This window comes from Balaenoptera ricei, chromosome 16, assembly GCF_028023285.1.
Source record: "Balaenoptera ricei isolate mBalRic1 chromosome 16, mBalRic1.hap2, whole genome shotgun sequence".
Classification (NCBI taxonomy): Eukaryota; Metazoa; Chordata; class Mammalia; order Artiodactyla; family Balaenopteridae; genus Balaenoptera; species Balaenoptera ricei.
Genome location: NC_082654.1, coordinates 110,675,935 through 110,693,810, shown reverse-complemented (window position 1 = coordinate 110,693,810; position 17,876 = coordinate 110,675,935).

The window sequence follows — 17,876 nt, the reverse complement described above, 5'->3', positions numbered from 1 at the left end:
ACAGTGTGCTTTTTTCAGTGACAAGCCTGCATGCTTTTTGGGGGGTGAGGTGGAGTGGGGTGACCAGTTCAAACGTGTTGGTAGGTTCATTTTCCTAGTAGGATCCCAAATCCAAAATAGTAGAGTGGTGATTGGTCAGTGATTGACCGTGTAGCTAGGAAACACTCTTCTGTCCTGCATCTTCCCAGACAGGATGGACTTGGGGCAGTCAGAGGGACTGTAGGTGGGGAAAGAGCAAGGGGCAGACAGCTTGGCAAGAGAGGAATGGACTCAGGAAAACTTAAGGACTGGCTGGAGGAGTGTGAGGGGTCAACTTAGGTTTATTTTAGGAGGGAATGAAGACTATGTGCCCTTGTGAACTGTAGTGCACCCCAAGCTGGGTATCACTTGGCTTTCTGAGAAATAATCAGCGTTAATGCTTATTGAAGGTAGTGATAGCCTTACTTTAGAGCTGATTATGCCAAGTACATCTTATTTGAGTGACAGCTTTGGTGCTTTAAAATTAGGTACCACTTTTGAAAGCCAGCTATGTTGTGTTAAAAACAACAACCAAGACCAAAAAAGTTTTTTCCGTCTAGACACGTAATTGCTGAACACTGTTTACTATCTAAAGTCTTACACGGTGATGGAACCAGGCGGTGGGGATGCTGGCCGAATGGTGGTCAACCCAAGATTTAAGTAGAGTGATAATAGCTTGGTTGTTCCCATGTGCTAATGTTGCAGCACACTTAGGTCTTTGGAAATGGAAATGTTAGTGCACATTGGCATGCTTCCTTGGGCAGAGATCTATTGTTTCGGTTCTACAATTTGTGCCTAAATTCTTCAACTCTTATTTGGTTGGTCTTTATGTTTACTAACTCTGCTAAAAACTTATTGGAACTTCTCGCACTGTGCATCCATTCTTTTCCTGAGTTCTTGGATCATCTTTACAGTCGTTACTTGAGCTCTTTCCAGTAGATTGGCTATCTCCACTTTACTGCTAAATTTATACCTAAATTCACCATATCTGTATCTAAATTCACCAGTTCCACAGCTGTGAAAACTCCAGGCTTTGCCTTCGTTTCTGCTGATTCTCGGAGTCGCTGGCACCTTCATGGTCCCTCGTGCCTCTGGCTTCTGGGTCTGCGTGTGCTGTCTCCGCATCAGCCTCTGTCAACCCATACGTAGTAGCTTAGTTACGTCTCTCGACCTGGGAGAAGTGGCTCTCTGTGGGAGATGTCCTGTGTGTCCCAGTACGGGACCAGGGTAGGTTCTGAGCTGTGTTTGCAATCAGTAGTTCCCGGCCGCTGCGGTCTGCCCCCTGGTGGCCGAGGCTGGTCTAGAGGTTTGTGCGCGCTTCCTGCCGGTGCCCGGAAGGGGAGGGGCTGGTGCCCGCCCGCTGCTGGGCGGGCTGGGCCTGGGCCTAGGCCTAGGGGCGTGTGTGGAGGTGGCCCTGGACTCCAGTGAGGCGGCCTGTCAGCTCATGGGTGGGGCTGGGTGCCCGCCCTGTGGGTGGTTTGGCCTGAGGCGCCCCGGCGCTGGAGCCTGCAGGCTATTGGGTGGGACCAGGTCTCCGGGACCAAGGACCCAAAATGTCTGCCAGCAGCATTTATGACCGCAGAGAGAGCTGCAGACGCCCGCCGCCTCCCCAGGAGACCCTCCAGGACCCGCAGGTAGGTCGGCCTCAGGCTGCTCTGCAGTTATGCCGTTGTCACGCGAGGGAGGTTGCGTGCGCCCTCCCGGAGCGGAGTCTCCTCTTCCTTCCCGCTGTCCTGTGGGGCTCCTGCGATCGAGCCGCACCGGTCTTCGCAGCCAAATGCCGGGGGCTCCTCCCGATGCCAGACCCCCCCCCCCCCCCCCCCCCGGCTGCGGAGCCTGGCGTGGGGCTCCGTGCTCACGCCGGGGCGAGGCTCTGCGATGTAAGTGTTCTCTAGCTGGGGGTCGCGCGCTCAGGTGGTGTGGGGCTTGATGGTGGCGAGAGGGCGCCCCTCCGACCTTCTCGTGCTTTCTTCTTTATGTCTTTGGGTGTAGAATGTCTTCTTCTGGTAGCTGCCAGTCGTTTTAATCGACGGTTGTTCAGCAGTTGGTTGTCATTTTGTTGTGCTCGTGAGAGAAGGTGAGCTCAGGTTCTCCGCCGTCGTCTCCACAGTTTATACTTCAAGAGCACTTAAAACGGGGGCTTACCTGGCAGTATCAGCGCTGTTCTGTTAGATAAATAGAACTTAGGTTCACACCTCACTTTTGTAAAGTGTGTAAAACCTGGCACAGTGTGTGTGGTGGGCAGTCGGCAAACATTTGAGTCTTCTTCCTCCTCAGTAAACTTGGTGGTTTCTCGTGTTGCCTGCCTTTCTGACCTTGTTGACTCAGCCTATGGACCAGAGTGTGTGTGAATGTCAACGCAGAAGAGGTTGTTCAGAAAACTGGTATATCATGCAGATACACAAAATTTCCTTTCTTGTAACGTAAAAAATGCAGTTTTATTATTGCTTGTGCCTCAGCTGCTTAAGTGATATTAAAGGGCTTGGCGAAAATTTTGGCTTGGTGTATGTTTGCAGAAGCGAATTCTGCTGAATTTGATGATTCAACGTAGAATCAAGTTTCTTGGTTACCATCCCTTTGAGAAAGTTGACAGCTCTGCAGCTTCTCCCCAGGAAAATGCACACTTGCCTTTGACTTAAGGGGGATTACAGATCCCAGGTTAAGAACCCCTGCTTTAGTGTCAACAGGTGAGGATTCTGTAGTAGTGTTTTCCCAGCCTTAGATGTATCAGAATCATCTGATTCCGATGGAAGCCTTGTTAAAGCAGATTGCTGGGCCTGACACGTTGCTGGCCAGCAGGTCTGGGCCAGGAACACGTATCAGTCAGCATTTCTAGCAAGTTCCCTGGTTTTGGGGATGTTGCTGGTCTCGGGTCATGAATGTGACGCAGACGGTGACGCTCAGTGGTGAAGTGGAAAATGTGAATAGGAAATCCTTATTAGAGAACACCAGCTGTGGTAAGGTCACAGATGATGTACTGTATGTAGCATTCTAAAAGTGAGACATGTGCTTAAAAAAACCTGCCGACTGTAGCGGAATGTAATTATTTGGGAGCTCCTAGTACAGACCATCAGTTATCAGACTTTATGTTCAAGATAGGCCAGGCCATTAAAAAAATGCATTTTAGGAATTTTTTTCAGAAAATAACCCATCGACTAGACAGGTCAACTAAACAGAAATCACATTCCCTAAGCGTGTAAGTTGTGAGTTTTAAAGTTTTTACTCCACATTTATGTCTTTGAGTGAATCAAATGGATTTTCTCCCTTTTTAGATTCAGGTTTTCTGGAACATTATATATATATATATATATATATATATATATATATATATATACACATATATATATATATACATATATACATATATATATACACATATATATATACACATATATATATAAAATGTTTATATGTATATAAAATGTTTATATATATAAAGATTGTTTAAATACTAATTATACTATGTATTTAAATTACGTAATAAATTGTATAATTTTGGGGGTACTAAATCCTTGTTTAATTTCCACTAATATTGATAAGGGAGTCAAGTACTTTGACATAATACTGACAGAGAAGCTAGAGGTGGGGAGTGAAGGGGAGAAAACGGGGACGAGAGGCTGTGGTGAAGCTGGAGCTGGATCTGAGAAATGGAGTGGTGCCTGGCACTCAGCACGCGTCTCCGTGTGTCGTATGCCCGCGTGTGCTCTGCACGTTCAGAGAGAGAGAGAGCCAGAACAACTGCATCCCCCTGGAAGTTCACCGAAGTCCTCAAATCCAGGTCCCCCTGCCTTTTATCACATAAGAAAGTAGACTGAGCTGGCCTTTCAGTTTGTTCCTTGGTTGAGTGGGCATCTTTGAAGTTATAAAACCAGCGCCTGTCTCAGTTGAGCCAGAGTAATACACCAGACTAGTCCCCAGAGAGGCTGAACATACTGACTCAGTGACCTCTGGACAGTGTTCACGTCACACATGCAATTGCTCTGCCTACTCACCATTTGAAGAGGACAACTTTGGTTGTCAGCAGAGACTGATTCTTTTCTAGACCTCTTTTTTTTTTTTTTTGGCCACAGTGCTTGGCTTGTGGGATCTTAGTTTCCTGACCAGGGACTGAACTTGCACCCTCGGCAGTGAAAGTGCGGAATCCTAACCACTGGACTGCTATGGAATTCCTTATTGACCAATTTTATCCATACCCCATTCCCAGCGAGCACTGCGGCGGTTTATAAAAGCTTCCTTTGCAATTCCCTGTATTAATTAGGACCCTAGTAGCAAGTATAGACACCCAACTTGAATAAGCTTGAGAAATAGTGGCATTTGTTAGCTCCTCAGGAAGACCTTTACGATTAGCACGAGGATCTCCACACCAGGACAGCTCCTTCCATCTCTGCTTCTCACTGGGCTTGTGTCATTTTTACAAACGGATTTAAAGAGGAGGCTGGAGCTCTGGGCCCTGGCCGCTCCAGGCACATGTGTGTGATGACAGTCATAGTTCCTGAGCTCTAGAGTGTATTAACTCGCGTCTCCTTGCAGTCTTACAGGTGTGCCCAGTGTTGCATGGTAAGTGGAAGATTCAGGATTTATTGAAGTAAAAATTGTGTATGTATATTAAATGTATAAGATGTACAGCGTGACATTTGATGTCTGTAGCCCTTGTGAAATAGTTAACCACCGTCCAGCTAGTTAACATCTCCCATCACCTCACATAGTTCCCTTTTCTTGTGTGAGTGGTGAGAATACTTAAGACCTACCCCCTGCAAATTTCAGGTAAATATTAACTACAGTCACCATGAGATATGTTAGATCTCTGGAACTTATTCATCTTATAACTGAAAGTTTGTACCCTTTGACCAACACCTCCCCTTTTCCCCTGTCCCCCAGCCCCTGGGAACCACCATTCTATTCTGTGTTTCCATGAGTTTTGATTTTTTCAGATTCCACATATAAGTGAGATCATGCAGTATTTGTCTTTCTGTGTCTGGCTTATTTCTCTTAGTCTCATGTTCCAAGTTCATCCATGTTGTTGGAAATGGTAGAATTTCCTTTTATAAAGGTGTGTATCACATGTATCCATTCATCCACTGACAGACACTTAGGTTATTCCCGTGTCTTGGCTCTTGTGAATAATGCGGCAATGAACATGAGGGTGCAGGTACCTTTTTGAGAGAGTGATTTCATTTCCTTTGGGCTTAATACCTAGAAGTGGGATTACTTGATCATGTAGTACTATTTTTAATTTTTTGAGGCATTTCCATACCGTTTTCCATGTGACTGCACCAGTTCACATTCCCACTAACGGTGCACGAGGGTTCCCCTTTCTTCATGTCCTCGCAAACACTTGTTAACTCTTGTCTTCTTGATGAAAGCCATTCTAACAGGTGTGATACTCGTGTGGCTTTGATTCACATTTCCCAGGTAACTAGTGATGTTGAGCGCTTTTTCATATACTTGTTGGCCATTTGGTTATCTTTTTCAGAAAAAAATGTCTGTCTAAGCCCTTTGCCTATTTTTAAGCTGGGTTATTGTTATTTTGCTATTGAATTGTATGAATTTCCTTATATTTTGGGGGTATTAACCCCATATGAGATATATGGTTTGCAAATATTTTCTTCCATTCCGTTGGTTGCCTTTTTCATTTTGTTCCGTTGCTATGCAGAAGCTTTTGGTTTGATGTAGTCCCAGTTATTTATTTTTTTTATTTTGTTGTTTGTACATTTGGTTCAAATTAAAAAAAAAAAAAATCATCACCAAGACTGATGTTGAGGGGTTTCTCCCCTAGTTTTACTTCTAGGAGTTTTACAGTTTCCAGTCTACATTTAAGTCTTTAATCCATTTTGAGTTGATTTTTTGCATATGGTATAAGGTAAGGGTCCAGTTTCATTCTTTACATGTAGATATCCAGTTTTCCTCACACCATTTATTGGAGAGACTGATCCTGTGTATTCTCAGCACCTTTGTTGAAGATTAGTTCACTGTATGATTCAGAACTTGAATTAGGAAGGGCGACTTGCACTGTACTTGGCTACCTTACCTATTTGATAGGGTAAAGGAGGAAGACTGGGGCATTTCTGTTTTTTTTATGTTTTTAAAGAATGGGGGTACTTTTCACCAAAGGTGAGAGACATGATGAGCAAACAGGACCAAATGGCCACTATATCACTGAAGTTGCGCATGGGATGGATGCCTGTTTCTTGTGAGAATACAGAGCCTGAGGAGTTGAAAGCACAAAACACTGGAATCTTACATCTTTTTTAAAACGAGAGGTTTTTTGGTGTGCTTTCTGCTTTATAATTTTGCAGTGTCTAAGATAAAAATCTCTGCCGTCTCCCAAGTTACTGACATAAAGGTAATGCTTCGGGAAGGTTGCCACGACTTCTGAGCTCCTGTCACAGACTGGACCAGATAAGTGGGAGCAGAGTTTGGCGAGCAGATCGTCTCGGGGGTGTGGGATGAAGCTGGGCGAGAGCCAGAGGCCGTGGGGACTGGGGCTCAGGGCTGGGAGTGAGCCTCTTGGCGTCTCTTTCCTGGGATTCTCCCCAGTTTCTCCCTCCTTCCTGGGCGACTTCGTTCTCTGTGGCTGAGCGGCGCCTGTACCCGATGACCCCCTCCTGAGCTCAGGCGGGTATGGCTGCCTGCTCGCTCAACATCATGTGGATGTCCACAGTCACCTCAGATGACATGTGCAGAGCTGACTGCATTCCACTGAACCTGCTCCTGCTGCACCGCCCTCTGCCTGGCTGTTTCCTGCTCACCACATTCCATCAGTGACCAAACCTGCCCCTCCTCTTTTTTTTTTTTTTTTTTTTAAACTTATTTATTTATTTTTGGCTGTGTTGGGTCTTGGTTGCTGCGCACGGGCTTTCTCTAGTTGCGGAGATCGGGGGCTACTCTTCGTTGCGGTGTGCGGGCTTCTCATTGCGGTGGCTTCTCTTGTTGCATAGCACGGGCTCTAGGTGCGCGGGCTTCAGTAGTTGTGGCACGTGGGCTCAGTAGTTGTGGCTCGCAGGCTCTAGACCGCATACTCAGTAGTTGTGGCGCACAGGGCTTAGTTGCTCGGTGGCACGTGGGATCTTCCCGGACCAGGGCTCGAACCTGTGTCCCCTGCACTGGCAGGGGGATTCTTAACCACTGCGCCACCAGGGAAGTCTTGCCCCTCCTCTTCTTACTATGTCCCTAATCCATTCACTTCTCTTGACCTCACTGTCACTCTCTTGAGTCGTTTATCTATATAGTTACTGTACAGCCTCATCCCCTCTGATCCATCCTGCTGCCTAAGGAATTATTGGGAAACATTTTGTCCCTCATGTAGCATCCAAGCCCCTTATAATCTGACCTGAGTAATTAACTCTCTAACGTCATTCATCACATGTCCTCCTCCCCTCCCAAACACACAGAAACAGAAGTTCTGGTCAAACTGAACTAGCTTCCCCCAGAAGTACCTTCCTCTGCAGCTAGGATCCTATCTATTGCCTCAGGGCTCTTGCGCATGATATGTGCCCTGTGCTAACCGCCAAGGATCTCTGGATAAACAAAATAGTCCCTGCCCTCACTGACTTTACCATCAGGTTGAGAGAGAATTAGTGAAGGCTTCCTAGGTGCAGGGGTAGGTGCCCTTTGTTGGAGATTCTGTAGAACCCTGGGATGTTCTTAACCATGGCATTTACCAAGATTACTGTAATTTCTTGGTAACTTGGCACTCTTTCCCACTAGACCACTCCTAATCCTAAGGACGTATGTCTTACCAACCATTGGATTTCCCAGCATAAAGCATACTTAAATGCTTAGTAAATATTTAATGGATGAATGGAGATTCAAATGGGCAGAAGTTGGTTGGGAATTTTTCACAATGAAATTAATATAAAAGATTCTTTGACATTACACATGCAGGGTAAGTGGAAGGAAAAAAGCATATGATTGTGAGGAGTGATGAGGTCTATTTTAAAAGCTGCTTACTAAGTCACTGTGTTAGAAATAACACAGTTTGAGAATAGAAGGGAACATATCTATTTAGTTTTCCTCATATTTCTTGACAGCCTCCTGGCTTAACAAAAGGCCAAAAAAAAATTTTAAAGCAAATCTGGCAGCCATTGAAGTAGCATTTATAAGATTAAAAAAAGCAACTAGGAGTCATTCCAAACTGTTCATCCTTTCATTGAAAGCTTGTCATATGTGGGGTGAATTATGTGTAGTTATCACTTAAATCTTTTATTCTGTGGGCAGTCCATACTCTGCCCAATGCCTTTGAAAGGACAGGAGTGTTTCGTTATGTTTTTTACCTATCCTTTGAGCAAGAAGAACTTTACACAGCAGTCCAGGGAACTTGGAAGACTGGGAATCTGACCTGTATACTTTCACAGATGACTCATTTTGAAATTCACTTTATATTCAGGAGAAATGCTAGCTAAAATGACCATGCCCTCACTAAACGTTTGTGATGAAAGACAAGACTTTCCAAATTTTCTTTAACTTCGTAGGTACTACATTAGACATTCAGCAAGCTCCATTTAAATAATATTACTACTTATAGTAATATTTTGAGTGACTGTAGTCTCAGTCATAGGTATTGTGGTTTGTCATGTACTGGCTGTCTGATAGTAGGTCCTTTAATTTCTTGGGTACTTCATTACTTAGGAATACTTTCTGAGTCTTGGGTCCTCATCAGTAAAATGGACAAAAAGTGAAATGACATATTATAATCATTTGCTTAGATGCTGTCTTCCCTGATAGACCAGGAGTTTTCTTGACATAAGAGCTAGATCTCATTTTCATTTGGATCCTGAGTATCTACTCTGGCTTGTCAGTAGGCAGATAGTAAATATTTATTGAACTGAAATCAAAGAGGATGGACTTGTTAATTTGACCTGAATTAAAATATTCTAGCACCTGACAAAATTAGAGATGGCTTTCCTTTCTGGGCTAGGCCTTGCACTGATTCTTTTAATTAAATAGAAGTTTCAGGATGGGATGAGAGGTCAGCCTAAATGTTTTTACTACCCTTTTATTTTATCAAAGACAATGCCAAGCAAAATTCAGATATTTCTGTTAATGCTTTCAGGTCTCGGTTAAACTTGAGATTTCTTCCTAATGCTCTTACACCCAAATATTCCTTGATTTTGAGAATAGGCACAGGTATTTATCTGAGGCTCACACTAAATTTGCATGGAGTGGAAGAGGTGGAAGGGGAGGTGTCCTGACGCTTAATTTCCTCGCAGAGAAATTGTTGGCCCATAGTCCTTACATTTGGGCCTCTGAGAGGGGGTGTATTTCTCTTGATGGTCAGTAGAAACACAAATTGCCCAGCCAGTATGCTTTCTAAATAAAGAACTTTGGAAATTTGCAGGATTTACATGCTCTTTCTTTTGCCACATGCAACCCTGCAAAAGGGCATACAGATCTTACTGTACTTGCTTAAGAAAATAGACAGAATTAATATTCTACCTGTTTCCTATGAAAAAGGAAAGATCATTCCCTGTGAAGCCTCGAGGTGATGGGGTTAGCTGTCAGGATGCACGCAGGGAAGTGGGGAAGCTGAGCGCACCAAGTCATCTCGGGGCGGGGGGCAGGGAGGTGCGCGGCGGGGTTGTCACTCAGTTCCATTGATTCCTCCTCATCTGGGATGCACCACAGGCCTCGGCAGCCTAGACAGCGCATCTTCAGGACACGTCTTATGTCTCGTCTTCTCTGTGTGTCTCACGTTCATCCTACCTCCTGAGAGAGGCTCTGGATTGTCCTATATTGGAGAGTCACACAGAGACACCTCAGAGGCCGTTGACCTCTCGTGTCGCCTCTTCCACGGTGGCCTTGAGCTTGGTCAAATCAGAACAGCTTGGGCTGGCAAGGCTGGTTTTCATTCTACATTTCTGGGCAAGCCAGTCCTTTTATGCAGAAGATCTGCCTAAAGCTACTCTCCAAGGGAGGCTATCTGCTAAGAGGACACCTAAAGCTCATGGGTTCCTTTTTAGGGCTGACAACGTGCCTCAAGTCTGACCTCCTTTAAGAGATATTTAGAATATTCTGCCTTCCTAAGATTTTGCTTCAGAGAAGTAAATAATGGCTGAAAGTAAATGGTACTCCAACCTCTTGGAGTTCTGGCCTAATCTTACAAGTCTTTTGACTGATTTTAAGAATCATCAGTAATCAAGTGTTCCCTTATTTTAGCTTATCTAATGCTCTCTTTAAATACTAAGTTTTGTAACATAAAAAATATAAACCTGCATTTGTGTAATGTTCTTAACGCTCTAGATGTTTTATCATTGAATTCTCAAAGCTATGAGGAAGGTAGGATATTACCAGAGGATATTAACTGAGGCATGGAACTGTGACAGGAGTTGTTCTGAATCACCCGAATTAACGATAGAAATGAGTTCAGGCTCATCTTCCTGGTTTGTACCCGAGCCATCTCAACCATAGGTCATGCTACATCATGATGCTTTGAGGACAATAAGTTAATAAATATCCTATCTTAACAGGGTGCACAGTTAAAAACTTACTTGGCGGTTTCCTCTGGTAGGATGTAAGCTTTAGGACAGCAGTGTTTTTGTTTTTTGTTTTGTTTGTTTGTTTTTTATGATTTTTGTTCATTGCTGTATCCCCAGTGCCTAGAATGGTTTCTGGCACAAGATGGACACCTCATTAAAAGCTAAATGAATTAATTAAAAAGACAGTTTACACATACAAAAAAATTTATGGAGTCTGACAGAAAAGGCTGTTATTAGTATTAAAAAAAAAAAAGAGAGAGAGAGAGACTGAAAGAGAAAAGGACATGGGTTCCCAGGGGTACTAAGCAATATGAAATAGTTCTCATAGTCAAGGTGACATCTCCTCAATTATACTTTACCCTGTTACCTCAGCTATCATCTCCCAAAGCCAAGATATTCAAGTTAACTTCAGCATGAGTTAAGATATGTGATAAAAATAATTCCAGGAAGGACTTCCCTGGTGGCGCATTGGTTAAGAATCCGCCTGCCAATGCAGGGGACACGGGTTCGAGCCCTGGTCCGGGAAGATCCCACATGCCGCGGAGCAACTAAGCCCGTGCGCCACAACTACTGAGCCCACGTGCCACAACTACTGAAGCCCACGCGCCTAGAGACCATGCTCCGCAACAAAGAGAAGCCACCCCTCACCGCAACTACAGAAAGCCTGCGTGCAGCAACAAAGACCCAACTACAGCCAAAAGTAAATAAATAAATTTATTAAAAAAAAATGATTCCAGGAAACACCTAAGCCAGCCCTGCAAACATCGGCTCTAGAGCCACGGTATGCCTGGAAGTCTCCTATCGTAAACAATATTTACTCTGACTTGTTTAAAATAGCTTATGATTAAAAGTTTATTTAGTTTATTCCATGCTGAATAGCGTTTTCCAGATACCCTACAGTGAAAAGAATGAGCTCTCAAGTCTAGAAAAAGCATCTCCCTTAACCAATTGTCAAAGGAGTCTGGGGTGCTTTAATTATAGATAATATTCTTCATATACGGAGCTATTGCACCTTGCTGTCCCGGCGGCACGCACGAGTTTTTCTCAAGGATGGGCTTGTCAACCACAGATTACTCTTTCAAGCATCTGTAAGCTGGTCATGTTCTGTGCCACGGTGGTGTGTCACCATGGAACAGAAGAAGTAACAGGTGACCTCATCTGAAGATGATTTAACGCCACCCGCTGCTCCACGGGGGAAATTCCGTCTCCATCGCACAGGGGTCAAGGCAGCTGAGTTATTGGACACTGGACCAGTCCTTGTGAGAAGCAAATATCAGCAAAATGTGTGTCCAGTAGTAGTTTTACAAAGGCTTCTTCCTGCCTTCTCCCTGCACCCACTGAGTCCTGCACTGCCATTGGCTGAGTGATCCCGGCCGCTCACGGGCTCATCTGTCAGGCAGAGGAAGACGCCCGCTCCATCAAGTCAGGAGGAGGACGGAGAGGACCACGGGCGGTGTGCTCTCCCCGCTCCTCTGCTTCCCAGCCGGGGCGGGGGCGTTGGACACGTGATAGAACGCATCCTGTGAGACGTGCGGGTGCTGAGCGATGCTCGCTGCTGAGCCACGCCGGACGGGACCGCAGCCCCGTGAGAATCCCGTCAGGTTAGAAGCGGAGGCGAAGGAGAGTTCTGGTGCCACCTGGTGGCCGCGTCCCCGCTAGCGGCCCGAGCGCCTGGCCGCGCCCTGTCCCCGGGCTCCGTGGTCCTCCGGGGGCACTCGCCACCCGCTAGCCGGCGACCTGGAGCAGACAGCCCGCAGCCTCCGGGCTCCGGCCCTCGGTTTCCCCTTGCAGGGAAATGTGATTCTGTAATGTATACCGATCACTAATAGCGAAGTGAAAATGCTAGGACACAGAGAGGGAAAAAAAAGTTCAGCCTGGAAAATGTACCAGCATGGCAATTTGTCAAGTCTTGTTTTAGGTCCCCATAAATTAAAATTTTATATGGGAACATGCCAAGTGAGAGAATGTAATTCAGAAAAATAGTTGGAAGGACTGCTGACTTGTCAAAGAAGAGGCATAATTCCAGGTTAATCTTGCTTCAAAGCAGCATATGGATCTTTTATAATAAAGGCAAAGAATAAAATTAATGCATATATGGGGAATCTAGAAAAATGGTACAGATGAACCTATTTGCAGGGCAGGAATAGAAACGCAGACGTAGAGAATGGATGTGTGGTCACGGGGGGAAGGGGAGGGTGGGATGAACTGGGAGATTAGGTTTGACATAAATACACTACCATGTGTAAAATAGATTGCTAGTGGGAACCTGCTGTAGAGCACAGGGAGCTCAGCTCGGTGCTCTGTGATGACCGAGATGGGGGTGGGGTGGGAGGGAGGTCCAAGAGGGAGGGGATATATGTATACATATAGATGATTCACTTCATTGTTCAGCAGAAACTAACGCAACATTGTACAGCAATTATACTACAATTAAAAAAAAAAGGAGAAAAATGAGGTAGAGGGTTTCTTTAACTCCTTAACCTCCCAATTCTGTATGATCACCATGCAAAAAACAAACAAAAACTTTAGAATCAGAGTCCTGGGCTTGAGTCCCAGATCTGCCACTTACCAGGGACCTTACCTTCTTTGAGGCTCAGTTGCAAAGAGAAGATAGTATCTTCTCAAAAGGAGAATTAAAACTCCGGCCACACCTACCGTCTACTGTGCCCATACTGTTACCTTTCCCCCTATTCCTATGGATTGGCTGTCCATGCTTCTCTCTGATATCCATCCCCTTTGGACCACTCATGGACATTGCCCAGCAGTTCTTCCTCCCTTCTGCATCCTCAGTTTCCCCCTCTCTACCAGATAACTTGATTGGCACACAGACATGGTATAATTTCTCCCATGTTAAAAAGATCTACTGGCTCCTCATCCCTGCAGCTAGCTCCCCATTTCTCTTCTCACATTTATATCATGGAAAAATGTCTCTGAAGTGCTGTCCATACTCACTGTCTCTGCTTCTCCCATTCTGTCGTGACCCACCCTATCAGACTTTTTGCTGCTTTTGCCAAGGAAACCAGTGGCCTCCTCATGCTGAATTCTGGTGTCAGTTCTCAGTCTTTATCTTCTGCGATTTATCAGCAGTATTTGACATGATCATTCCCTTCTCCTGGAAACCCTCTGTCCTCTTGGCTTCAGGACACTACACTCTCTTAAGTTTTTTCCTGCACTGGCCATTTCCCAGTCTCTGGGGCTCAGTCCTTGTGTGTCTTTTCCAGCTATGCTCACCCCTAACTGACCTCATCCAGTCGCAAGGCTGAAAATACTATCTGTATATTCTGAATGCTCCCAAGTAGCATCACCAGTCTGGACTTGACCCCTGAGCTTCTGGCTTCCGACTTGACATCGATGCTTGCTTGTCTCAGAGACCTCTTAAACGTAACATGTCCACATTGAACTTCTGACCCTCCCTTCCAGGCCTGTTCTCTTTGGGGTCATCTGCATTCTTGTCAATAGTTTCTTCAGCCTTCTGGATGCTTAGGCCAAATATCTTGGAGCCACGCTTGACCCCTCTGTTTCTCTCACACCCCGTCTCTTTCTTCCTAGTGTATCCTGAATCCATCATTTCTCACCCCGTCTGCTATCACTGTGGTCCTGCCCTACTGTATTTTTCTCCAAAGCCCATATGTATACTATATATTTTGTTCTTATTTATCTATTTAATGCCAGTCTCCTCCACAAAAATGCAAGCTCCATGAGGACTGCTTCCCCTCTCACCCTAGTTTTGTTCATTGCTGTATCCCCAGGGCTTCAAATTGTGTCCTAATTGGTCCTCAACAAATACTGGCAAATGAATGAACGAATGAATGAATGAAGCAATTGGCAAATAGCAGGTGTTTAATAAATGGATAAATGGTAGCTATTATTTTACATTATCCTTCTTAGGTATCTAATATGAATAGGAAATTAAAAGAACAAAATGCACTGTGAAGGAGCCATCAGACACATCCAGAGATGGGATATTGTACCGGACCAGTTTCTTTCAAATAGTCAGTATCTTTAAGAAGGGGGCTGGTGGGGCAGGGGACTGTCCTGGATGAAAATACATTTAAGAGATGGAATTCCCTGGTGGTCCAGTAGTTAGGACCCTGTGCTTTCACTGCCGAGGGCCCAGGTTCAATCCCTGTTCGGGGAACTAGGATCCCACAAGCCTTGCATTTGTAGCACAACCAAAAAAAAAAGGAAAGAAAAAATACATTTAAGAGATAAAACACCAAATATATTGTGTGGTCCTTGATTGAGCAAAAGAACTTTAAAAGAAAATTTTGTACTATTTGGGGACGATGTTGAAAATTACATTAATTGTATTAGCTGGTTTAATACATAGTTGTGATTATGTATTATAAGCATTTCATTTTTATATAAAAATATCCATATATATGAAATTTAGTTTTTAGGGGTGAAATGTGATGTTTATAATTTACTTTAAAATACAAGAAGATAAATACATGAAGCAAAGCTGGCAAAATGTTAATTGTGAAATCGAAGCAATGCACACGTGGGTGTTTGTTATACTATTCTTTCTGTATGTTTGAAAATTTTAATAGAAAAGTTACACAAAGCATGCTATGAGCTTTAGTGGGAAACTGGTTGCAACAGACTTCGATGGTGCTATTGCTTCAAAGCGATCCGGGGGCTGGGAACTGCTGGCAAGAGACCCACAGCTCTGGAGGACTCGTCTTACCTCCCAGGGCCGTGCAAAGGAGCATCCCAGCAGCTTGGCAGGCTCCGCCCCGCCTCCACGCGGCTTCCAAAGTCGAAGGGCCAGCCTGAAAAGCCAGCTGCTGCTCCGAGACAGGCAGCTCTCAGTCAGCTTAGCTGTTGTAGCAAAAGGCCTTTGGTGCCGGGCCAAGCCCAGAGTTGGGAGCAACTCCGACACCGTGTCTCTGGTTTCTAGTAGCGCAGATTTATGACTTTTGGATTTGGAAGGGGAAAAGATTCCTTAAATCCAAGTCAAAAGCTTGCTAGAACCACCCTCCTAAGCTAAACAGAAACAGACGAAACACTTTCCCTCCGTGCAGTTTTTTTTTTTTTTTTTTTTAGCCCCGAGGCTTGAGGGATCTCAGTGCCCCCAGCAGGGTTAGAACCCATGACCCGTGCAGTGGAAGCACAGAGCCCTAACCACTGGACTGCCAGGGAATTTCAATCCTTCTGTGCAGCTTAAATGGGATAACTCCAGGTGGTGTCGGGTTTTGTGTGACCGTACATTTGAAGGTGCTCTGGGATGGTGTCTTTCCCTGTCTTCAAAGTAAACTTGGGGTCCATTGTCTCATCATCTCTAGGTTATGGGATTTGGGGGTCATATTTTTTTCTTATTTATACTTTGCTGTATTTTTCAAAATTTCTGCCATCACCACATACTCTTCTCCCAGTAAGCTTTTTGGTCTCTACCTGCAGTATCTGCTGGACCCGTTCTGCTGTGACTAACAAATCCAGATCAAACTGAAGCACACTGGGAATTTGTGGCTTCACAGGCAGGGGCGGGTCTTGGGTACCGCTGGGCCTGGGTGGGGGTCTTTCTCTCTCTTCATCCTGCAGGTCTCCCTCTCGAGTTGGCTCCAGTCTCAGGCAGATGCTTCCCTTGTGGTCACAACACAGCTTTAGACTTGCCTCTTTCCAGCGTCAAGTCTAGTGGGAAAAATTTCTGGCCCCTGCATGATTCCTGGCAAAATGTTCTTTGCGTCTCCTTGGCTCATGTACCCACCTAAAAACCAATGCTGGGGCAAGAAGGATAGAGCAACTGATCAGTTCCCGTCCCCTGAGATGGAGGTGGGACCACGCACATGGGCTAGGAGAAGGAAAGGTCATTTCCTAGAGGCAATGTGGTGTCCAGTTAGCAAAATGAGGGAATAAATGAAACATAACCAGAAAATCACACATACTTCGTCTTCCTACTCCCAGAAAGGATTTACAATAATGCAGGAAGGAGGATACTTAGGCTAAGGAAAGCTGCTCTAATTGAACCCAAAATTTAGCTCTGAGGTTCCTGGCAACCAAGGCAAAAGGGAAAGGCTAACTCCTCAGAACGAAAGAGTAAGTTAGGATCAACAGCCCTGAAGATGAAACTTTCCTAAGAGTCCAATGCTCAGTTAAGCTGTCCTCTTCCGCTGTCTTCTCTCTCCATTTCCAGTGTTTCTTACTGTTTCACTTTTTGTCTCTCTTGGGCAATCTCCACCTTTTTTCTCATGCCGCTGAGTCCTTGTCCCCTGTCTCTGCCTAGAGCCACCATATGGTCTGTTGACCTTTCTTCATATGTCTGTTGAGTTGGAAACCATAAGGACCTCCAGGGACTTAGACTAGTGCTGTGATAACATTTCCTTATGCTCCTGAAGGGAGGGGTTAACCTTAAAACTAAAGGCTAAAAATCCACTGCCCTCGGAGGGTCAGCCCGGAGTTTAGTCCAGTTTCTCTTTTCGAGTCATCTACCCTCCCTGGACTCTTGGAAAAGGGATACACTGGATCGGATGCCAACATCCCCGTGTAACTCTGCATAGTGCTTTACGCGGTGGGAAAGTAGAATTCTCCTACTGAACCCCATTTCACGATGTCTTCTGCATCAAAATGGTTTTCAGAGATTTTCTGCCCAGACCACGCAGTTTCTCACAGATCCTAAGCGTTTCACACTCCATTCTTCTTCCTGTGTTGACAGCCGGAGGAAGCACATCTGCTCCGGGGCGGGCGTGGTGCTGGCGTCCCCTGCCCTGTTCTCCCAGGGCAGCCAGCAGCTGCAGATGTACAGAGGGGCCGGCCCTGTGGGAGCCTTGCTGACAAACACCGCGGGTGCTCTGGGGAAAGAAAAGGTTGACCCCTGTTTCCCACTCCTAGGCTTCAAGTTTACAGAGTAGCTACAGGCGACTGAGGGATCCCAAATATGGGGGAGAGAGGGGCACCTTTTGGCCTTACTCCTGCTTGGGGTCTTTTCTTTCCTAGATTTGTTCTATTTACACCTTTTTAATTGCCAGCATTTTTTTCTCCCCCCTGGAAAAGGTAGACAGGAGAACAATTTGACTGCGGCAAGGGAATGATTTGTAACCATTCCTCTATAATCTGTCAAGTCTCTTTTTTGTGTTATTCTTTTATTCTTAATTAATTAATTAATTTATTATTTATTTATTTTTGGCTCATTGGGTCTTCATTGCTGCGTGCGGGCTTTCTCTAGTTGTGGTGAGCGGGGGCTAGTCTTCGTTGCAGTGCGCAGGCTTCTCATTGCGGTGGCTTCTCTTGTTGCGGAGCATGGGCTCTAGGCGCGTGGGCTTCAGTAGTTGTGGCTCGCGAGTTCTAGAGCGCAGGCTCAGTAGTTGTGGCACACGGGCTTAGTTGCTCCGCACCAGGGCTCAAACCCGTGTCCTTTGCACTGGCAGGCGGATTCTCAACCAGTGC